This window comes from Cervus canadensis, chromosome X (genome assembly GCF_019320065.1).
Source record: "Cervus canadensis isolate Bull #8, Minnesota chromosome X, ASM1932006v1, whole genome shotgun sequence".
Lineage (NCBI taxonomy): Eukaryota > Metazoa > Chordata > Mammalia > Artiodactyla > Cervidae > Cervus > Cervus canadensis.
In genome coordinates, this window is record NC_057419.1 from 35781365 (window position 1) to 35807055 (window position 25691).

Here is a 25691-nt window from a genome sequence, read left to right on the forward strand (position 1 = left end):
GCAATTCAGTGGGGAAGACTCTGCACTCCCAATGCAGGGTGCCTGGGTATGATCCCTGGTCCGGGAGCTTGTTGCCATATGCCACAACCAAAAGATTCCACAGGAGGCAACAAAAACCCCAAATGCCGCAACTAAGACCCAGCACAGCCAAATAAATTAAAAAAAAAAAAAAAGAAAAAAAAAGGACTAAGGTCTAAAAAAGGACTGATTCAACAAGACAGAACAATCACAAATGTATCTGTACTTAGTAACAGAGTATCAAAGTACTGGAAATAAAGACTGACAAAAGACAATTCCACACTCATGACTGCTAATTTTAAACCGCTCTCTAATGGAATTCCAGTGGAGCTATTTCAAATCCTGGAAGATGATGCTGTGAAAGGGCTCCACTCAATATGCCAGCAAATTTGGAAACTTGAGCAGTAGCCACAGGACTGGAAAAGGTCCATTTTCATTCCAATCCCTAAGAAAGGCAAAGCAAATGAGCACACAATTGCACTTATCTCAAACGCTAGCAAAGTAATGCTCAAAATTCTCCAAGCCAGGCTTCAACAGTACATTAACCGTGAACTTCCAGATATCCAAGCTGGATTTAGAAAAGGCAGAGGAACCAGAGATCAAACTGCCAGCATCTGTTGGATCATCGAAAAAGCAAGAGAGTTCCAGAAAAACATCTATTTCTGCTTTATTGACTATGCCAAAGCCTTTGACTGTGTGGATCACAATAAACCATGGAAAATTCTGAAAGAGATGGGCATACCAGACCACCTGACCTGCCTCTTGAGAAACCTGTATGCAGGTCAGGAAGCAACAGTTAGAACTGGACATGGAACAACAGACTGGTTCCAAATCAGGAAAGGAGTACATCAAGGCTGTATACTGTCACCATGCTTATTTAACTTATATGCAGAGTATATCATGAGAAATGCCGGACTGGATGAAGCACAAGCTGGAATCAAGATTGTCGGGAGAAATATCAACAACCTCAGATATGGAGATGATACCACCTTTATGGTAGAAAGCGAAGAAGAACTAAAGAACCTCTTGATAAAAGTGAAAGAGGAGAGTGAAAAAGTTGTCTTAAAGCTCAACATTCAGAAAACTAAGATCATGGCATCTGGTCCCACCACTTCATGGCAAATAGATGGGGAAACAGTGGAAACAGTGGCAGACTTTACTTTTGGGGGCTCCAAAATCACTGCAGATGGTGACTGCAGCCATGAAATTAAAAGACGCTTACTCCTTGGAAGGAAAGTTATGACCAACCTAGACAGCTCATTAAAAAGCAGAGACATTACTTTGCCAACAAAGGTCCGTCTAGTCAAGGCTATGGTTTTTCCAGTAGTCATGTATGGATGTGAGAATTGGACCATAGAGAAAGCTGAGTGCAGAAGAATTGATGTTTTTGAACTGTGGTGTTGAAGAAGACTCTTGAGAGTCCCTTGGACTGCAAGGAGATCCAATCAGTCCATCCTAAAGGAAATCAGTCCTGAATATTCATTGGAAGGACTGATGCTGAAACTGAAACTCCAATACTTTGGCCACATGATGGGAAGATCTGACTCATCTGAAAAGACCTTTATGTTGGGAAGGATTGAAGGTGGGAGGAGGAGGGGATGACAGAGGATGAGATAGTTGGATGGCATCACTGACTCAAGGGACATGAGTTTGAGTAAACTCCAGGAGTTGGTAATGGACAGGGAGGCCTGGTGTGCTGCAATCCATGGGGTTGCAAAGAGTCGGACACGACTGACCAACTGAACTGAACTGAACTGAGCTGAAACAACTGAGAGACCCACAAAAGAATTTAGCAATTTATACATGCATAACATATATGAACAATATTATCAATCACCTAGATTCAATTTATATTCTTAGATAATACACCAAAAGTGACATAATGCACATTATTTCCAAATGTACCAAGTAGGTTTACTAAGATGGACAATATTCTGGACCATAATACAGTCCAGGTATAAATAAAAACATTAAGATCATACAAAATATAAAGTAAACAGGAAACCCCCAAATATATGGAAGTTAACCATTCCTTTAAATGAACACTGACTCGGTGAAAAAAATTATAGGAAAAACTAGATGACATTTGGCATTGAACAATAATGAAAGATATTTTAAATCCTTCTGTGTGCTAAGTCTCTTTAGTCATGTCTGATTCTGTGCTACCCTGTCAACTATAGCCTACCAGACTCAGATGTCCATGGGATTCTCCAGCAAGAATAGTAGAATGGGTTGCCACTCCCTTCTCCAGGGGATCTTCCCTACGCAGGGATCAAACCCACATCTGTTACATGTCCTGCATTGGCAGGCAGGTTCTTTACCCCAGCACCACCTGGGAAGCCCTTTAAATCTGCGAGATCAGCTAGAGAAATTTATGACTTTAAATGTCTATGTTAGAAAAGAAGGAAGGTCTCTGATCAATGCTCTAAGCTGAGGGCTAGGGTGGGGGAAGGGCACTGATCTACAGCTCCCAGGCCTGTGTTGTCTTTGTAAATAATGTTTTATCAGAACACAGCCACATTCACTCATTTAAGAATTATCTACGGCTGACTTCTGCCACAATGCCAGCTCTAAGCAATTGTGAAAGGCCACATAGTCCATAAAGCTAAAATATTATCCTGTCCTCTAATAAAAATTTTGCTTAAGCTTCTATAAGAAGACAAGTCAAATTCAAAGCAAGCAAAAGGAAATTATAACGAAAAGAACAGAAATCACTGAAATAAAAATTGAAAAACATTAGAGAAAATTTAAAAAAAAAAACTCAGAACTGATAAACTAGATTAAAAAAAACAAATGTCTAATATCAGGAATTAAATAAGGAATATCACTACAGATGTTTCATACATTCGAAAAATAATACAGGGATATTATGAACTGATATGTAGTTTCCAAGAAGTACTATTAAAAGGAAAATTCAAAGTGCGATATATTAAAGAACAAATATATCATGCTATCTATTGTGTGAGAAGGGAAAATAAGAAAACACGTATCTGTATTGGCAGAATAGAGCAGAAAACAATGAACCTGGTTACCCATAGGGATGAAGAGACAAATGAGGTAGAAAGGATACAGGAGAGAGTGATTTACATTTCTCTGAGTGTAACCCTTTGTATATTTTCTACCTTTTGAAGCACATTACTATCCTAAATATTCAAAAAATAAAATTATATCAATAAGAACATAATGGAAGGAAAACTAAAACTAAACAAATGAACACAGTACATTTTGAGTTTAGACCATAACCACAGGGAAAAAAGGAAAGGAGGCAAATGAGATGGGAAAAAGGAAGAGAAAGAGGAAGGATCACGGCAATGGACAAGGAAAGGGGAAGAATGGAAGGAAGGGAGGGAGGGAGGAAGAAAGGATGGATTCAAGTATCTTATAAACATAGTATCTGACAATATACCCTCAGTCTTGGGGGATGCAGCGGGGTGTCAGGGGGTGAGCAGCCGGAAATGTGAAAATTAACCCTTAACTATTTTTAATAGGTTTGTTTATTGACTTATGTGAAGCAGTTTTGAAAATATTTTAGATACATTGTAAGATTGCACAACTGAGTAAATATTTTTGGTGTTGTAGGAGCCAGTTTTCTCACTGTGCACAGACAGAAAAGACAAACATGGGGTGAGGTAAAGCAAGAAAGAACACTATAAGGATGGATTAGAACTAAAGGTACAGTATGAACACATGAAATATGTATATGTTTGCGTGTATATATATTTATGTATCTGTGTGTATATATGCATATACCTTCTAACTCTATACACTGAAAGGGCTAAGAAGAAAAGACCTCAAGAGCAATGAGCAACCAAGCACTGAAGTCTTGGTTTGTAAATACTAACCCTCCATTAAAAGGAACCAAGGCTCCTAGAAAAAACAGACAATTGCAGGATGAGTCAGGATAGGTATAAGATGAATCTTATGACGACAAAAGTAAGGAAATGTTCAAATAAATGTTGGGGACATTACAAGCGCATAATAAACAGTTTTCAAGGGCTTCCACTGGCCATATCTAGAACATTTTGAACACAAAAATAATTAAGAAATATAATGAATTATAAACCATTGAAAAAAGGCTAATTTCAATCCCTCATAATAATAAAAAGAGGAGAGGGTAGGTCTTGTTCTTATAGTATTATCCTGAGGCCTGACTGGTAAATGTGAAGGCAGTACTAGAGTTACAAAACAATCACAGTAAAGAATGGGCAAGGAAAAAGGCTACAGGGGGATATTTTTATGGTATGCAAGATATTTTCATGATTTCAAAATGTCTCACTACATTTTGATGGAAGCATTAACAATGTGAATATTCTAGTTGCCATACTGTACTATAGTTTTGCAAGGCTGTAGAAATCCTGCCGATTGTAGAAATGCTGCAGATTAAAGAAGACTAAAAAGATTATGACAACTAAATTTAATATTTACCCGTAGGCTGGATTTTGGAGAAGGAAAAGGCAACCCACTCCAGTATTCTTTCCTGGAGAATCCCATGGACAGAAGGAGCCTGGCAGGCTACAGTCCATGGGGTAACAAAGAGTCAGACACAACTTAGCAACTAAGCAGCAGCAGGCTGGATTCAGGACTAGACGGGGTAAAAATGCTATAAAGAACATTGTTATGAAATGTGAAGAATAGTTTAGAAATATGAGGTTGACAAATGTACTGTAGTTATTAAAAAAAAAAAAAGTTTGTTTAGAAAGTATCCACTGAAGTATTTAGGGGTAAAGGACCAAATATTCTAGAAAAAAAAAATTTATACAGAGTGGAAAGGGAGGAGCACAAAAGATAAAACTAATAGTGGAAAATGTAAACAACAGACAAATCCTGATAAGAGAATACATGTGTTCCTTATACTACTTTTGGTATGTTTCTGTAAGTTTAAAATTATTTTCAAGTGAAAAAAATTTTTAAAAGGAATGATATCCAGAACATTTTTAAAAAACTACTATAGACTGGAATCCAGAATATTAAAAATAATACTGCTACAAATCAATTAACAAAATTAAAAGACAAAACAACCTAACAGATAGCATTAAATGATAAAAACAGAAACATTCAGAAAAAGTAACCAGAATTTTAATAAGCATATGAAAAGATCTTCAACATCACTAATAATTAGTGAAAGGCAAATTAAAGCACGATATAATTTCATATCAATCATATTGGCAAATTATAAAAATAATAACAAAGTTTGCAAAGAATAAGCAGAGGGGAAAAGAGATATGGAGAGGAAAGAAAATGTTACTGAGAAACCAATATTTTCATATTCTTTGGTGAGAGTGTAAATTGGGACAATCACTCTGAAGAGTAACACATATTTCAATTTACATACTACATAATTTCACTTTAACAAAAACACTACAGAAATTCTCATCTATGCATAAGAAGTCCTCTAAAGATTTTACTATAGCCTGGTATTTCATAGTAAATAACTGGAAACAACCTAAACATCTATCAGTGGGATAACAGATCCACTGTATTTTCACCCAGTGCACTATGATACAGTAACTGAAATGAATTTGCTAGACTAATATACTTATCAATATAGATGAATCCCACAAAAGATACTGTAAATAGCTACTATGGCTACACTGCTCCACAGTTACTGAATATCCTGTATCTCAAAAATAATGATGAAAAAAAACAAAAAAATAATGATGAGTGAAAAAACCAAGTTGTGGAATACATAAAATATGATAGAATTTTAATAAAGCTTAGTAGCATGGAAAAACTATTACTATATATCTAAGCAGTGAAAGTATTTTAAAAATCACATGGTAAGGACATACAACTTCAGAAGAGGACTTACTTGTGGCATGTGATGAAGAGGAGGCTTTGACTGCACTGTTTAAAGTTTTTAAAAATCTGAAACAGAATACGATAAGGTTTAAGATTTGTTAAAGAAGGGTGGTGATAACAAGCACTCAGTTTGTCATTCTCAATATATTCTGTTTGAAATATTTCATTTAAAAATTTCACGAAACTCAAACAGGGACTTTGTGTCAACCTAGAGGGGTGGGATGGGGAAGGAGATGGGAGGGAGCTTCAAAAGGGAGGGGATGTGTGTATACCTATGGCTGATTCATACTGAGGTTTGACAGAGAACAGCAAAATTCTGTAAAGCAATTATCCTTCAATAAAAAATAAATTAATTAAAAAAAAATTTAGATGGCTTACTTTCCAGGAGAACCAGAGGGTAGAAGAGATTCAACTCTTAAGGGGCACACCCAAAATCTCACATACTCAGATTCTGGGAAGAAGCAATAATGTGAAAGGATCAGATGCTCCTGCTGATCCTGCAGAGGCTCTGGGAGAGGCATGAGGCAACTATAGCTCACAAAAAAATGAAATCTGACCTAGAGGGTATTATGCTATAGTTCAGTTCAGTCACTCAGTTGTGTCCAATTCTTTTTGACCCCATGGACTGCAGCATGCCAGGCTTCCCTGTCCATCATCAATTCCCGGAGCCTACTCAAACTCATGTCCCTTGAGTAGGTGAAGCCATCCAACCATCTCATCCTCTGTCATCCCCTCCTCCTCCTGCCTTCTATCTTTCCCAACATAAAGGTCTTTTCAAATGAGTCAGATCTTCCCATCAGGTGGCCAAAGTATTGGAGTTTCAGCTTCAGCATCAGTCCTTCCAATGAATATTCAGGACTGATTTCCTTTAGGATGGACTGATTGGATCTCCTTCCTGTCCAAGGGACTCTCAAGAGTCTTCTCCAACACCACAATTCAAAAAGCATCAATTATTATTATGCTAAGTGCAATTTAAAAAACAAACCAAATGAACAAATATAACAATACAGAAATATAAATACAGAGAACAGATGGTTGCCAGAGGGGAATGAGTGGGCAGAAGAGAGAGATAGATGAGGGTAAGTTTAAAGGGGCAAACTTACAGTTTCAAGATAAATGAGTCACAGCTATGAAATGTACAGTGTGGGAAATTTAGCCAATAATTAAGTAATAGCTTTGAATGGTGACAGATGCTAAGTAAAGTTATCATGATGATCATTTTGAAATATACAGAAATATGAAATCAGTATGTTTGCTGTACAACAGGAACTAATAGCATTGTGGGTGAATTATACTTCAAAATAAACTGACTCATACAAAAAGGCACCAGATTTTTGGCTACCAGAGATTGACAGGATGGTGTTGGGGGGACTGGATGAAGGCAGTCAAAAGTACAGTAATTTAGTACTTATATAAGATAAATAAGTTCTAGGGATGTATGTTACAACAAAATAAATTAACACTGATATATGTTATACATGGAAACTCTTAAGAGTAAACCAATCCTGAGTCCTCAACACAAGAAAAAATTTTATTTCTTTAATTTTGCATCTATATGAGGTATGGATAGTCACCAAATTCACTGTGGTAATCATTTCATGATGCATGTAAGTCTAATCATTATGCTATACACCTTAAACTTATATACAGTGCTATAGTCCATTATATCTCAATAAAACTTAAAGAAAAATATAGAAAAAAATAAAACAAAAATGAAAAATATTGGTAAATCAAAAACATTTACAAATAATTTCATTAACCTAGAATTAAATCACTGCTGCTAGGTAGGGAGAGGTGAATTGATTGGAAAGGAGCACAAGGAAACTTTCATAGGTGATGGAAATGAAACACTTAAGATGCAAAATTTGCCACCTCAAAATGTTTCTCTTTGGCATGAGGATTAATTTTGGCTGATTATTTATAAATAACAGAAGACTCTGGAAGACTTTCTTCATACCTATCCTGAAACTACCTAAAGAATATAGATTAAGGGCCTGTTCCTGGAATAGAGCTATCACCAGAAATATCTGCAAATAATATGGACTAGCTGTGATGGGAGGAAATTCAGCAAGACCTAGAGATCAAGAGTCTACTCCTTGTCAGGTTGTCTGCATTTACATACCAAATGTTTGCTTTTCCATGTGAATTGCCTTCCTTCCCTGTGAGGTCCCAAACCACTACCCCCAACAACCTCTTTTGTCTTTAGCTATGAGAAACTGGGCTGGAAGAAGAACAAGCTGAAATCAAGATTGCCAGGAGAAATATCAATAACCTCAGATATGCAGATGACACCACCCTTATGGCAGAAAGTGAAGAGGAACTAAAAAGCTTCTTGATGAAAGTGAAAGAGGAGAGTAAAAAAGTTGGCTTAAAGCTCAACATTCAGAAAACTAAGAACATGGCATCTGGTCCCATCACTTCATGGGAAATAGATGGGGAAACAGTGGAAACAGTGTCACATTTTATTTTTTTGGGCTCCAAAATCACTACAGATGATGACTGCAGCCATGAAATTAAAAGACGCTTACACCTTGGAAGGTGCAAGAAAACGTGTACAGGCCATACTCTAAGACCCAGAATCAAAGAACCAGTTTAAAAGTAAAATAATATACAGTGGAAAACTGAAGAGGAAAGACCCTCTCTGGGAAGAAATGCAATGGGGGAAACCCAAAGCCAAGCAAGAACAGAGAAACAAGCTATCATTATATGCTTCAAAATCTCTAATGCACTGAGATAACATAGGAACAAGCTTCAGAAAAAGCCCACTTCTCACTAATGTGATACAAAATTCCACATTAAAAGCCTAGACAAAGGAAAGGTGTGTTTTTCTCAAAGAATAAAACATATTTACTTCAATATCCACTATCTTATATAACATATCTGACTTTCAATAAATTATCATGTAAATCAAGAGTGATAAAAATAAATGTCTGAAAAAGTGTAATCTTTAAAACCAGACTCAGATACAAGTTGTGTGAACTAACAGAAAATAGAAGAACAAGTTTGAAACATAGGCAACAGACAAGATCACATAAGTAATATCAGAAGAGAGGCAGAAACTATAAGAAGCAGTCAAATTAAAATGATAGAAATTAAAAACACATTAACAGAAATGAAGAATGCCTTTAATGGGCTCATAATTATATTCAACACAAATGAATAATCAGGTAACTAGAATGCCGGGGTCCAGCCTCAGCAGGATCCAGGGGTACCCTCAGGATGAACGGCATCGGCGAGAGAGAGACACGTGAGACCAGCCTTGATAGGGAGAGGGAGAGAGGGGGAGGGAGAGGGTATTTAATGGTATTTAATGAGATTATCCAGGGTGAAAGGAGTGTTTTAATTTAAACTCCTTTGCTGTATTTTAGTTTGTTTGGCAAATGGTACTAATGCCCTTATGGTACTAATATGCATGAGGGGGGTGTTTGCAGGGTCTGGCAGAGTCTGGGAGTCTGGCAATGCTTTATTTTTTACCGTGGCTTTTATACCCTAAATTAGTGCATTTCTAAGGAGAAGATAGTTTAACATTACATCAGCTTGTTCTTCATGAAACCAGGGTGTTTTCTGCATACTTCTTTGTTTATGAGGGTCTTGTACATTATCTTCTGGCCTTGGGGCCTATTGACATTTTATGACCTAGGTGAATGCAAAGCTGTTTTCTGTAATCTATTCTTTAATGAACACAAAGGTCAGTCCTTTGGCAGAAGTTATCAGTTAAATTTATCTAAAAGGTTTACCACACAAAGACTCTGCAGCTCCAGTGAGGCAGCCCCTGTTTAGCATTCCTGGTTAAAATTAACAGGTTTAAACTCTTATTTTTCTAAATCTTTAACTATAACCACTTTTAGAATAATATTTTTATGTTCTCTAATAGGGCTTCCTCACCCCCAAGGGCTCTATTAGGGCCTTTATGTGATCAGGTTCTTTATGCTGTTTTATGATTAGGGTATTATAAGCAATCATGCATATTAGTACCATAAGGGCATTAGTACCATTTGCCAAACAAACTAAAATACAGCAAAGGAGTTTAAATTAAAACACTCCTTTCACCCTGGATAATCTCATTAAATACCACCACCTGGGAAACTTATTGATTAAAGTTCTAAATTGATTCTTATTAGGAAAGAGATCAGGGAAGGCCTTCTGCCTGTGTCACAGAAATTAGGGAGTAGTCTAATATAGCAAGCATCAGAAAGACAGAGATCATCTTTAAGGTGAGGCAGCTTTTCGGAATCCCTGAAAACCTGATCCGCCTTGCCCGTCAGGTTTTTTCCCTCATGACCTTGTCATGGGTGGGATCTCGTGTGCTGGCTCCCAGCACTAGAACACAGGTTGACAGAAACTATCCAAAGTAAAATACAAAACTAAGAGGGAAAAAAAAAAAAAAACATTCAGGACAAAACTACGGAGACAGTAAAAGGATCAGTGGGTTTCCAGAGGTTAGGGGATGGAGGGAGGGATAAATAGGCAAAGTACAGAGGATTTTTTTAGGGCAGAGATTCTGATTAATAGTTTAATCTTGGGTATACTGTCATTATCAATTTGTGCAAACCCACAGAATATGCAACAGCAAGACTGAACCCTAATGTAAACTGGACTTGGAGGACGATGGGTTAATGTAGGTTCATCAATTGTAGCAGAAGTACCAAGGTGGTGGGGAATGTTGATAATGAGAATGGCATTATTTATGTGAGGGAAGGGAATATATGGGAAATCTCTGTACCATCCTTTCAACTTTACTATGAACCTAAAATGGCACTAAAACAGCAAATTCTGTTGTTTTTTTTAAATGACTTTAACTCAAATCCATACAAAGAAATAAACAGGACCAGAAAAGTTTAACTATATAGGTAAAAATAAATGATAGAATATAATGCTTTACTCTTTAAATTCTAAAATGATTTAAAAGAGAACTGGATAGAGACTTTCCTGGCAGTCCAGTGGCTAAGACTCCATGTTCCCAATGCAGGGGACAAAGGTTCCATCCCTGGTCAGGGAACTGAGATCCTGAATGCTGCACAGTGCGGCCAAAAATAAAAATAAAAGAGAGAGAGAGAGCTGCATAAAAGATACAAGGATAGAACAACTATAAAACAGTACTTTGGGTTATAACATGTAAAGACCTCATTTGCACGGCAATAGCACAAAGAAGAGAGGATGCAAAAAAAAAAAACAAGAATAATACTGGAAGATTTCACACAGTATTGAACATGAATTAGTATTAACCTGAAGTAGATGGTTTCAAGTTAATCTGCATGTTATAATTTCTTGAGAAAAATTTAAAAGTACACTAAAAATAAGGTTTCCTATCGCCAGCAATTGGTATGTATAGGTTTTAAAATTTTTAAATCATTCTAATATGGGAATAGGGATACCTTTTTTTAATTTGAATTCCCCTAAGGAAGATGGGCTTCCCTGGTGGCACTTTAACCAAAGTGCCTGCCTACAATGCAGGAGACCCGGGTTTGATCCCTGAGTTGGGAAGATCCCCTGGAGAAGGAAATGGCAACCCACTCCAGTATTCTTACCTGGGAAATCCCATGGACAGAGGAGCCTGACTGACTACAGTTCATGGGGTTGCAAAGAGTCAGACGTGACTGAGTGACTAACACACCCAGGAGAACATTTTGCAAAACCCCTGTCTGATAAAGGACTTTAACATACTGACAACTCTTAAAACCCACTCCAGTATTCTTGCCTGGAGTATCCCATGGACAGAGGAGCCTGGCTGGCTCCAGTCCATGGGGTCGCAAAGAGTCAGACAGGACTTAGCAGCTAAACAACAACTTAAAACTTGACAATAGGAAAACAAAGAAGACAAAATTGGGCAGAAGATCTGAACATAAACTTCACCAAAGAAAATACAGAGATGGCAAATGAGCCAATGAAAAGGTGCTCATTTGCAATTCAATTCAGTTCAGTCACTCAGTCGTGTCCGACTCTTTGCGACCCCATGAATCGCAGCACCACGAATTGCAGCACGCCAGGCCTCCCTGTCCATCACCAACTCCTGGAGTTTACTCAAACTCATGTCCATCGAGTCGGTGATGCCATCCAGCCATCTCATCCTCTGTCGTCCCCTTCTCCTCCTGCCCCCAATCCCTCCCAGCATCAGGGTCTTTTCCAATGAGTCAACTCTTCGCATGAGGTGGCCAAAGTATTGAAGTTTCAGCTTCAGCATCAGTCCTTCCAATGAACACTCAGGACCCATCTTCCTTAAAGTGAAAGTGAAATCGCTCAGTCGTGTCCAACTCTTTGCAACCCCATGGACTGTAGCCTACCAGGGTCCTCCCTCCATGGGATTCCCAGGCAAGAATACTGGAGTGGGTTGCCATTTCCTTCTCCAGGGGATCTTCCCAACCTTGGGATCGAACCTGGGTCTCCTGCATTGCAGGCAGATTCTTTACCGTCTGAGCCACCAGGGAAGCCCCAAAATGTTCTCCTAGTCTGTGGCTTTTGTCTTTTCATTCACTTGACAGTGTTTTGTCAGAGCAAACTTTTTTTTGGCTGCACCCCACGGCTTATGGGATCTTAGCTCCCCAACCAGGGATTGATTGAATCCAGACTACCTGCACTGGAAGCATGGAGTCCCAACCACTGAACCACCAGGGAATAACCAGAGCAAATATTTTTAATTTTAATTAAGCCCTACTTATCAATTTCTTTTTTGATGTCGTATCTAAAACTCATCACCAAACCCCAAATCACATGTTCTCCTGTATTTTCTTTCAGAAGTCTTACAATTTTCCATTTTCTACTTAGGTGTATGTTCTATTTTCAGTTTGCTTTTATAAAAGGGTGAGGGCCTCAAAGTAGGTTCACTTTTTAACCTGTGGACATACAATTATTCCAGTACTTGTTGATAAGACTATCCTTTTACCATTTTACAGCTTTTCTGCCTTTCTCAAAGATTAGTTTGCTATATTGTATGGATTATTTCTGAGTTGTCTATTCTGTTCTATTGATGCATGTGCCTATCCTCTTACTAGCTGCATGATGCTGTCATAACTACAGCTTTATATATACAGTAAGTTTTTAAACCAAGTGGTATTGAAACCAACTTTGTGCTTCTTCTACACTGTTACCAGTTATAGATAATTAGCCTTTCCATAAAAGGTTTAGTCAGCTTATCAACAAAGTATTTTGGTGGAATTTTGATGCAAATTACATTGACTCTATAGCTCAAGGTAGGAAAATTTGACATTTTAACAATATTGAGTTTTCCAAACCATGAACAGAAAGTATCTCTCCATTTATTTAGATCTTATTTAATCTCTTTCCTTAGTATTTTCTGGTTTTTCATCAACAGATCCTGTACATATTTTGTTAGATTTATACCTAAGTACTACATTTTTGTTTGGTGCAACTGGAAATGGTACTTTTTTTTAAGTTTGACTGCACTGGGTCTTAGTTGTGGCATGCAGGATCTTTGATCCTTGTTGCAGCATGCAAACTCTTAGCTGTGGCATGTGGGGTCTAGTTCCCCAACCAGGGATTGACCCAAGGCCCCCTGCATTGGGAGTATGGAGTCTTAGCCACTGGACTACCAAGGGTGTCTCTGGAAATGGGAATTTTTTTTTTTTATTACAAATTCCAATTGTTCATTCCTGGTATATAACCAAATTATTGACTTTTGTATATTCAAAATGTATCCTGCATCTTTCTTATTCTTACTTATTAGGTGTACATTTGGGGGTTAGTTTTATTACTGTTTCATAACTTTGCTTTAAAGAAATACATCACTAATACTTGTCTCTCTTATATTAATAATTAGAGAAAATGTGCATCTCTTTTTGTCATCAGAGGTGTATTTAAATGCAATGTTTCCAGTACTGTATTATGAATATGACTGTAATACTGTACACCATAAAGTTTTAATAACACTTCATTCAGTATAATATAGGTTATCATATTGATTACACTAGGCTACCATAAAGCAATCATACTGCTGCTTCTTCACTGTCAATGCATGAATCATTATACCTGTAAATATATATTAACTTTTGTTTTTACATTATGCTTTCATTTTTGGTATCTATTGTCAGTAATATGGAGGAGGGCATGGCAACCCACTCCAGGATTCTTACCTGGAGAATCCCCATGGACAGAAGAGCCTGGCAGGCTACAGTCCATAGGGCTGCAAAGTCAAATATGACTGAAGTGACTTAGCATGTCAGTAATATGTATAACATTTATAGTGTTTTGTATCATACAATACTGATGGAGATACTGATAGAAATCTTGTAAACAGATGACATATGCTTACAGTCTTGATAAATACAGTAGAGTACCATAGATGTATTTTCCTTATGATTTTCTTAATAACATTTTCTTTCTTTTAGCTTACTTAATTGTAAGAATAAGTATATAACACATACATCATATACAATATATGTTAACTGTTTATGCTATAGGTAAGGCTTCTGGTTAAGTTCTTGAGAAATCAGAAGTTAATATGTGGATTTTCAACTGCCTGGAGGATTGGTGCCCCTAACTCTTGCACTGTTCAAGGGTCAACTTTACCTGCAAATCACATATCTGCTAAGAGCCTAATATCCAAATTATACCAAAAGTTATAATAACTCAATAATGAGAAGGGAAACAATCTACTTAAAAACTTGACAAAATGTTTAAACAGACATTCCAGAAAAAAAAAAAAAAAGATATATAAAAGGCTGATTCATGTCAATGTATGGCAAAAACCACTACAATATTGCAAAGTAATTAGCCTCCAACCAATAAAAATAAATGGGAAAAAAAAAAATGGAGGGAATTCCCTGGCAGTCCAGTGGTTAGGACTCCTCACTTTCACTGCCAAGGGCACAGATTCAATCCCTGGTCAGGGAACTAAGATCCGGGAAGCAGCAGGGCAGAGTCAAAAAAAAAAAAAGGAAACATCCCGTAATTCATTAGTCATTAAGGAAATGCAAATTGAAAGTACAATGAGATGTAATTTTACTACAACAGAATGCAGTAACACAAGTAGAGAAAAATATAAAAATCATTAACCATACTACACTGCTGGTGGGAATGTAACATTAAGGTTAATTTAAAAAAAATTTGGAAATTCCTTAAAAAGTTAAAGATAAATTATCCAACATGATCCTAAAATTCATACATAAGAGAAATGAAAATATCCACACAAAGATTTCCATGTGAATGCTCACAGAAGCATAATCTATAATAGCCAATAAAATAGAAACAACCTAAACTCACAAGTGTTTAATGCAAAAGCAAAAACTGGCATACTCATACAACTGAATATTATTTACAAACAAGTGAAATGTTGATACATATAAAAATACAGATGAATTTTTAAATAAATAACCTATGTAAAAGAAATCAAATACAAAGACTACATATTATATTATTCCAGTTGTATAAAAGGTCCACAAAAGGCAAATCTACACATGCCAAAGTAGATTAGTGTTTGCCAGTAGTTAGAGGTAGGAACAGAAATTAAATGTAAACTAATATGAGGAATGCTACTGGGATGGTGAAAATGTTATAAAAAGGAATTAGGGTAATGCTTGCAGAACTCATTAAATTTATTTTAAAATATTTAATTGTATACTTTAAATGATCAAATTAAATGGTATGTAAGTTTTATCTAAAAAAAAAAAGTCAATTTTTAAAACTGGAATGGTATAACACCAAAAGAAAGATGGACACTATCATATGGATAGCCAAGCCACGTATCTATTTACTCTAATTATTTGACTTAAAAAGTGGCTCACATGGTAAAGAATCTGCCTGCAGTGTAGGAGACCTGGGTTTGATCCCTGGATTAGGAAGATCCCCTGGAGGAGGGCATGGCAACCCACTCCAGTATTCTTGCTTGGAGAATCCCCATGGACAGAGGAGCCTCGCAGGCTACAGTCCACAGGGTTGCAAAGAATCGGACATGACTGAGCAATTGAGCACACACACAAAAACCCAACCACCAACTTACTGTGAAACACACACACACAAACTTTGCATATACACAAAGATTAAAAGTGATGAAACAAGATATAGCATGAAATATTAACCGAAGTAAAAAGTTGAGAAGCTATACTAATTTGAAACAAACATCAGAACAAGAAAGATTATCAGAGAATAAAGAGAAATAATATGGAAAGATAAAGGAATGACATCTCTCAAAAGATGTAATAACTCCATATGCATATGCACCTAACAAGATTTTAAAAATACAGAAGACATTAAATGATAGATGTGAAAGGGAAAAAAATTAAAAAGTATTTTGACATTTCAACATTGCTCTCTCAAAAGTTCACACAGTTAGAAAACCAGAAAAAATATGGAAGGCCTGAACAAAACTATCAACCAACTTGATATAATTAAAGAACACACCAAACAACACAATAAAATACATACTCTTCTAAAATACATATGTTTAATACTGATCTATAAAAATCACGTTATCTATAAAACAAATCTCACTGAATTAAAAAAACAGTAATATAAAGGGCATTCTAGAACATAAAATTAATCTAGAAATCAACAACAGAGACACATCTGGAAAATTCCCAAATAAATGGAAATTAAACAACAAATGTCTAAATAACAGATCAAAGAGAAAATCTCTAGGAAAATTAAAACTGAAGACACTGAACTAAAAGACAATGAAAATATAATACATAAAAATCTGTGGGATGCAGCTAAAGCAGTGCTAATAGAGAAGGGGCTTCCCTGATAGTTCAGTTGGTAAAGAATCCGTCTGCAATGCAGGAGACCCCGGTTCAATTCCTGGGTTGGGAAGATCCCCTGGAGAAGGGAAGGGCTACCCACTCCAGTATTCTGGCCTGGAGAATTCCATGAACTGTATACTCCATGGGGTTGCAAAGAGTCAGACACGACTGAGTGACTCACTTCACTTCATTTCACTTCACAGCACTAAATACCCATACTGGAAAATAATAAAGACCTAAAATCAATAACCAAAGTTTGTATTAAAGAAACTAGAGAAAGAAGAGCAAATAAAGCAAGCAAAACGAAGAAAACAGTAAAATCTAGAACAGATATAAAAACAAAAACACCAAAAAAAAAAAATCAATAAAACCAAAAGTTGGTTCATTAAAAGCCTTGAATAACACAGGTTTCAACTGCATGGCTCCATTTATACAAAGTTTTTTTCAGACTTTCCCAGTGGTCCAGTGGTTAAGAAGTGAAAGTGAAAGTCACTCAAAGAGTCGTGTCCAACTCTTTGCAACTCCATGGACTATACAGTTCATGGAATTCTCCAGGCCAGAACACTGGAGTGGGTAGCCTTTCCCTTCTCCAGGAGATCTTCCCAACCCAGGGATCGAATCCAGGTCTCCCGCATTGCAGGTGGATTCTTTACCAGCTGAGCCACAAGGGAAACCCAAGAATACTGGAGTAGGTAGCCTATCCCTTCTCCAGTGGATCTTCCTGACCCAGGAATCGAACTGGGGTCTCCTGCATTGCAGGCAGATTCTTTACAAACTGAGCTATTGGGGAAGCTGACTCCACCAGTCAATTCAGGGGACACAGGTTAGATCCCTAGTCCAGGAAGATTCCACACGCTGAGGCAATTAATCCCATGCCTCGCCACAACGACTGAGCTCACGTGCCACAATTACTTAAGTCTATGACCCTAGAGCCCGAGCTCCACAACAAAAAAAAAGCCATAGCAATGAGAAGCCCACACATCACAACTAGAGTAGACTCTGCTCATCACAACTAGAGAAAGTCCACACGAAGCAACAAAGACCCAATGCAGCCAAAAATAAACAACAAATAAATCTTTGGAAAGCAAAAAAGTTGTTTTTCAATAGTAAATACAACAATACCACATGATCCACAACTGGTTGAATTCGCAGATACAGAGGATATAGACAACTGGCCTATAAGTTATACATAGATATTCAACTGTGCCCAGGGTTGGCTGACCAAAATAAACAACAAAAAAGAAACCACAGAAGAGAAAGAAACTATAAATTATCAGTATTACAAATAATGCCAAAGACTTTCTTTATAAGGAAAATAAAGTAGTACTACAAACAACTTATGCTTATGAATTTGATAAATTACATGAAATAGAATAATTATTTGAAAGATGTAGACTACCAAAACTTGCTCAGGAAAATCTGAATAGCCCTATATCTTGTAAATAAATTGGACTGGGAAGTTAATAACCTACTAAAGGTGAAAAACCCAAGCCTAGATGGTTTCATTGGTGAATTCTACCTATCAAAAAAGAAATAACACCAATTCCACACAATCAATTCCATTAAAAAGAAAAGGAGTGAACAGGATCCAAATATGAAACCAATACTACTACCCTGTTCACAAATCCGGAGAGAAACATTATCAGATTATTACAAATCAATATCTCAGCAATCTTTTTGTAGATTTTTTAAAAGGTATTTTTGCAGATAACCGTAGGACAATAAAATGGAAAGAGACCTCAAAGACACAGCACAAAGGGAAAATTTACCTAAAGGGTGACAATCATTTAGGAAAACCAGAGGCTACTACCCTAGGTAAGCACCCCTCCTCACTCAGTAGGTATGTCACTCAGAAAAGCAAGCCACTTCCTCTATGCTCAGCTCCAGATTAGTGCAGAGGTTTTGCCAAGGGGTAGGAATAGGCTATAATAAGAGAGCACAGAGGTATCGCCAAGGGAACCAAGTTAATTTGGAACACACTGGGGGAAAGTTGAATCCAAAAAGTACTCTTAAAAAGAATAGAAATTTTGATGGTAAGCAACTAAGAGGAGACTGGTAACTGCATGAGAGCAACACACTGAAAGAACACCAGTTATAAGTTTACCAGAGAGAACCAGGGAAAGAGATAGGTAAGAATAACCCTTCTGAGATCTTTACATATGCTCTCAGACTATAGTAAAATTAAACTAGATCAATAACTAAAAGAAAACTGAGAAATTCCCAAATACATGCATTTTATTTATTTTTTTTTGAATATGTAGTTTATTTTTTTCCATTTATTTTTATTTTATTTTAAATTCTCTTGAGATTTCTTCCTTGATCCATGTGCTACTTAGAAGTGTGTTATTTAAAATGCATGTATTTGTACCTCATTGAGGTTTTGATATTTTCAAAATAGCAAAAAAAATTAATAAGCCTCCAGTAAAGATAACTTGGGCTTCTCTTGTGGCTCAGCTGGTAAAGAATCTGCCCGCAATGCAGGAGACCTAGGTTTGATCCCTGGGTTGGGAAGATACCCTGGAGAAGGGAAAGGCTACCCACTCCATTATTCCGGCCTCGAGAATTTCATGGACTGTATAGTCCAGGGGTCGCAAACAGTCAGACATGACTGACTTTCACTTTCAAAGATAACTATGAATTAAAAAAAGAGAAGACACTAATTACTAGTATCAGAAATGAATGGGGGGGGTGGGCATCACTATAGATTCCATGGAAATTAAGAGGATAAGAGAAAAGTATTGTTAGGGGAAGCACACTGATTGAAACCACCCACCCTGGCCAGGCACCATAGTAACCATTTGCATGACTTATTAGGTTCTGGTAAGGAACATGGAACTAATAACCCTCCACCACCAGGAAGAGTTTGGGAAAGGTCAAAAGGAGACACCACATGACCAGCTACCTCCCAGAATCCTCCTCTCTGGCATCCATCTTGGCTGAACAAGGTGTACACCACCAGGAAGGACTCTGAGTCAGAATGATTGGCTAAAGACAACCTGGAAACTAATCCCACCACCATAAAACCCGAGACTGCGATCTCCTGGGTTCCCTTACCCTCCTGCTCTCCGCCCAGGCGCCCTTTCCCAATAAAATCTCTTGCTTTGTTAGCACATGTGTCTCCTAGGACAACTCATTTCCGAGTGTTAGACAAGAGCCCAGTTTCGGGCCCTGGAAGGGGCCCCCTTCCTGCAACACTATGAGTAATTATAACTACAAACTTGATAATCTAGATGAAACAGACCAAATTTCTTAAAAGAAATAATGCCAAAACTGATAAAAGAAAAAAGATGATTTCATCAGGCCTATATCTATTCAAGAAATGGAATCAATAATTAATAGCCTTCCAAAACAGAAAGCACCAAGTTCAGATGAGTTCACTGGTGAACTTAATCAAACATTTAAGATATTATACCAATTCTCTACAATTTCTTCCAGAAGATAGAAGCAGAGGGAGTACTTCCTCATTCTATGGAGGCCAACATTATCTTAATACCAAAACCAAAGACATTACAAGAAAACCATACACCAATATCTCTCATTAATGTAGATACACAAATCCTCAACAAATTAGCATTCTGAATCCAACAAGATAAGACAAGAATTATACATCATAAGGGGCTTCCCTGGTGGCTCAGATGGTGAAGAATCTGCTTGTAATGCAGGAGACCCAAATTCGATTCCCTGGTTGGGAAGATCCCCTGGAGAAGGGAATGGCTACTCACTCCAGTGTTCTTGCCTGTAGAGTTTGATGGACAGAGAAGCCTGGCAGACTACAGTCCATAGGGTTGCAAAGAATTGGCCATTACTGAGTGACTAACACTTTCACTTTTTTCACATGCACCATGACAAAGTGGGGTTTATTCCAAGTATGCAAAGCTAATTCAATGTTCGAAAAATCAATGAATGTAAACCACTGCATTGACAACTAAAGAAAAATCATATGATCATATCAATAGATACAGAAAAAGCATCCAACAAAACCCAATATCCACTCATGATAAAAACTCTGAGCAAACTAGGAATATAGGGGAACTTCCTCAACTTGATAAACAGCATCTACAAAAAAAAAAAAACAAAAAAAAAAACAACTAACACAGTTAATGGTGAGAAACTAGAAGAATTTCCACAACAATCAACAAGAAGTCAAAGAAGGCCCCTCTCACCATTCCTTTTCAGCACTGCACTGGTAGTTCTAGTTAATGTAAACAACAACAACAAAAGATAAAGAAATGGAAGTAAAAGGAATACAGATTGGGAAGGAAGAAATATAACTTTGTTTGGAGATGACATGCCCAGCCATGCAGAAAATACTAAAGAATTAACCCCCCAAAATAAATAAATTTTAAAAACCTGGAACTAGTAAGTAAGTACACCAAGGTTGCAGGATACAAGATTAATATACAAAAGTCAATTGCTTTCCTATATACCAGCAATAAAGAAGTGGAATTTGAAGTTAAAAACACAATAATATTTACACTTGCATCCCCTCAAAATAAGGATATAAATCTAAATATGTATAAGATCTATATGAGGAAAACTACAAAACTCTGATAATGGAAATCAAATAACTAAGTAAGCAGAGTTACATTTCATGTATATGGAGAGCAAGGGTAAATATCGTCAACATGTCAGTTCTTCCAAACTCAATAAACGTTATAGCAGGCAGGTAGCTAGGTAGGAGCAGAGAAATGGGGGCAGGGGCCAGGTGGCAGGAAATCATGCATCTTGTAAACTGCAGGGGTCCATAGAAAGACAAAGAAAAGCAGGAACCTTCAGAATGACCGGAAATAGGATGATTAGGGTCTCAGTAGTAGACAAAAAAGGTGAGGAAAGGCAGGAATCTCCTGAGTCCAAATGCAACCTTTTTCTCATTGTGCTCCTATTTTGAGAATGGTAACATTAGCCTTACAGATAAGTACGCATCATTCACCAACACCATAATACTTCTGATATAAGCTAAATGAGGACAAAAATCCCTCCTGCCCTCAGGAAAATGGAGCTGGAATGAAAACTTCGCCCCTTCATTTCTTTGCCCCTCATAACCCACTTGCCAAAGAGGCCAAGAGTGGCAGCTCCTCACCTGCCAGCCCACTCTGAGAGCTTATTCATGCTTAAATCAATCTTCTATACTTTCTCAAAATCTCTGCCTCTTCTCTGAATTCCTTCTAGAGGAAGAAAGAACCTCAAATTTACCAGCAACAAACAGACTCAACCAAATCCAAATCAAAATTTCAGCAAATTATTTTAGGGATATCAAATACTGATTTTAGATTTTATATAGAGGGGCAAAAGAGCCCAAATAGCCAGCACAATACTGAAGAACAAGGTAATGGGACAGACACTCTAACTAAAGACTTCCTGTAAAGCTATAATAATCAAGACGCTATGCTACTGATGAAATAGACAAAACAGGTCAATAGAACAGAATACGGAGCGTAAGCCCAAAACTAGACCCACATGAATGCAGTCAACTGATCTCTGACAAAGAAGTAAAGACAAGAGAAGAGTAAAAAATCTTATCAATAAATGGGACGGAACAATTGGAAATCCACATGCAATAAAATGAATCTAGACACAGACTTTACACTCTTTACAAGTGAAAAGTTTAAGTGAAGTCGCTCACTCTTCTCCGACTCTTTGCGACCCCATGGACTGTAGCCTACCAGGCTCCTCCATCCATGGGCTTTTCCAGGCAAGAATATTGGAATGGGTTGCCATTTCCTTCTCCAGGAGATCTTTCCAACCCAGGGATTGAACCCAGGTCTCCTGCATTGTAGGCAGACGCTTTACCATCTGAGCCACCAGGGAAGCCACCACTCTTTACAAAAATTAACTCAAATAGATCATACACATAAATATAAAATACAGGTAAGTCTATGAAATTCTTCTAAGGAAACAGGAGAGAATCTAGATGATCCTGGATATGGTGATGACTTTCTAGCTACAATATCACAGGCAAGATTCATGAAAAAATAATAGATAAGTTGGACTCAGGAATGGTTTCGGGTATCTCCTCCTGTATGAACCTCCATCCATAGGTCTTCAGGCACTCTATCAGAGCTAATCCCAGACAACAAGGAGAGACAAGAAAGCCTTCTAAAGGGAACAATGAAAATAAATAAAGGAAAACAACAGAAGGGGAAAGACTAGAGATCTGCTCAAGAAAATTACAGATACCAAGAGAACATTTCATGCAACACTATGGATCTAACAGAAGCAGAAGTTATTAAGAAGAGGTGGCAAGAATACACAGAAGAACTGTACGAAAAAGGTCTTAATGACTTTCAAACTACTGTACAACACTCTTAAAGAATGTTCAAACAACAGCATGATTGTGCTCATTTCACATGCTAGCAAGGTAATGCTCAAAATCCTTCAAGCTAGGCTTCAACAGCACATGAACCGAGAACTTCCAGATGTTCAAGCTGGATTTAGAAAAGGCAGAGGAACCAAAGATCAAATTACTAACATCCACCGGATCATAGAAAAAGCAAGAGAATTCCAGAAAAACATATACTTCTGCTTCATTGACTATACTTAAGTCTTTGACTGTGTGGATCACAACAAACTGTGGAAAACTCTTAAAAAGATGGGAATATCAGACAACCTTATCCACCTCCTGGGAAATCTGTATGCAGGTCAAGAAGCAACAGTTAGAATCAGACATGGAACAATGGACTGGTTCCAAATTGGGAAAGGAGTACGTCAAGGCTGTATATTGTCACCCTGCTTATTTAACTTATATGTAGAGTACATCATATGAAATGCCGGACTGGATGAAGCACAAGCTAGAATCAAGATTGCTGGGAGAAATATCAATAACTTCAGATATGCAAATGACACCACCCTAATGGCAGAAAGTGAAGAGGAACTAAAGAGCCTCTTGAAGAAGGTGAAAGAGGAGAGTGAAAAAGCTGGCTTAAAACTCAACATTCAAAATACTAAGATCATGGCCTCCTGTCCCATCATTTCATGGCAAATACATGGGAAAACAATGGAAACAGCGGCAGACTTTATTTTCTTGGTCCTCAAAATCACTGTGGATGGTGACTGCAACCATGAAATTAAAAGACGCTTGCTCCCGGGAAAAAAGCTGTGATAAACCTAGATGGCATATTAAAAAGCAGAGATATTACTCTGCCAACAAAGGTCCGTATAGTCAAAGCTATGGTTTTTCCAGTAGTCACTTGTAGATGTGAGAGTTGGACCATAAAGAAGGTTAAGCACCAAAGAATTGATGGTTTCAAACTGTGGTACTGGAGAAGACTCTTGAGAATCCCTTGGACAGCAAGGAGATCAAACCAGTCAACCCTAAAGGAAAACAACCCTGAATATTCATTGGAAGGATACTGAAGCTCCAATACTTTGGCCACCTGATGTGAACAGCCAACTCACTGGATAAGACATTAATGCTGGGAAAGATTGAAGGGAGGAGGAGAAGCGGGGAACAGAGGACGAGATGGTTGGATGGCATCACTGACTCAATGGATATGAATTTTAGCAAACTCTGAGAAACAGTGAAGGACAGGGAAACCTGTTGTGCTGCAGTCCGTGGGGTGGCAAAGATTTGGACACAACTGAGCGACTGAACAACAACATAGTTGGACATCATTAAAATTAAAAACTTCTGCTCTGTAAAATACACTGTCAAGAAAAGAGAGAAGAGAAGGCATAGACTGGAGGAAATATTTATAAAGACGTATCTGATAAAAGATTGTCATCCAAAATATATAAATATGTTTGAAACAATAAGGAAACAAATAACCCAATTAAAAACCGGGCAAAATGCTTGAATAGAAACACCTCATCTAAGATATACAGAAGGCAAACAGCATATAAAAAAATGCTCCACATCATGTGTCATTAAAGAAATGCATATTAAAATAACAGTGAGAAATCACTATGCATCTACAAGAATGATCAAAATCCAGAATACTGATAACAGCAAATGCTAGCAAGGTTGTACAACAACAGGAATTTTTTCATTCACTGCTAGTAGGAATACAAAATGGTAGAGCCACCTTACAAAACATTTGGGTAGATTTTTACAAAACTAAAGATATTCTTACAATATGATCAGCAATGAAGTTTCTTGATATTTACCCAAGGGAGTTGAAAATTTATGTTCCCACAAAAACCTACACACTGATGTTTGAAGCAGCTTTATTCACTAATTGCCAAAACTTGGAAGCAGTCGAGATGACTTTCTGTAATTGAATGAATAACTAAACTGGTATATTGACAAAATGAAATCTTCTTCAGTGCTAAAAAGAAATGAGCTATCAAACCATGAAAAAGTAAGCAGAACCTTAAATGCATATTACTAAGTGAAAGAAGCCAATATGAAGAGGCCACATATTGTATGATTCCAGTATCTGACACTCTGGAAAAGATAAAACCACTGAGATAGTAAAAAGATTGATGGTTGCCTGGGTCTAAAAGGGAGAGAAGTATGAACTGGCAGAGCACAGAGGATTTTTAGAGCAGTTATAGAAAAACCAAGAAACTAGGATAGCCAAAACAATTTTGAGGAAAAAAAAAGATTAGAGCTGGAGCACTGACACTGCTGCTGCTGTTGCTGCTGCTGCTAAGTCACTTCACTCGTGTCCGACTCTGTGCGACCCCAAAGAAGGCAGCCCACCAGGCTCCGCTGTCGCTGGGATTCTCCAGGCAAGAACACTGGAATGGGTTGCCATTGCCTTCTCCGAGCACTGACACTACCTATTTTCAATGTTTACTTCAACACTTACTATGCAGTATCAGCCAAATGACTGACACATGGATCAAGGGAACAGAAATAGGGTATCTAGAAATAAACCCATATATATATTCAACAAAGAGTACTTGAATTATTAAAGGATAAGGGAATAGGTTGACTTCAAAAGAGCATGAAAGAAACGTTTTAGGTTATGATACAATTCCATATTTTGATTGTAGTGATGTCTATACTATGGAATGTAAAAACTCAAACAACTGTAAACTAAAGAAAGTGAATTTCACATTATATAAATTATACTTCAAAAAATATAAATAAAAAATTTACCAGACACTGCATAGTGAGAAAATCAAAATCATGATATAAATATATTAAGATAACAGAAAGGAACAGCAGTGAATTCATACCTGAATTCAAGATGGGAGTAAGAAGGATATGTACATGAAGGAGAGTTAAATCATCATCTA

The 25691-nt window shown here is 37.3% G+C and overlaps 1 long non-coding RNA gene across 3 annotated transcripts in view; it reads right to left on the reverse strand.

The window, feature by feature from the left end:
- Positions 1–25691, reverse strand: part of LOC122434601 — a 104996-nt gene that overhangs the window by 47064 nt on the left and 32241 nt on the right. For 2 of the 3 annotated variants that reach the window (XR_006267428.1, XR_006267426.1), the window contains exon 2: positions 5828–5883. The exons of the other annotated variant lie outside the window; for it this stretch is intronic. This is a non-coding gene — a long non-coding RNA (uncharacterized LOC122434601). The remainder of the gene's footprint in view (positions 1–5827; positions 5884–25691) is intronic. 3 annotated transcript variants of the gene reach the window in all.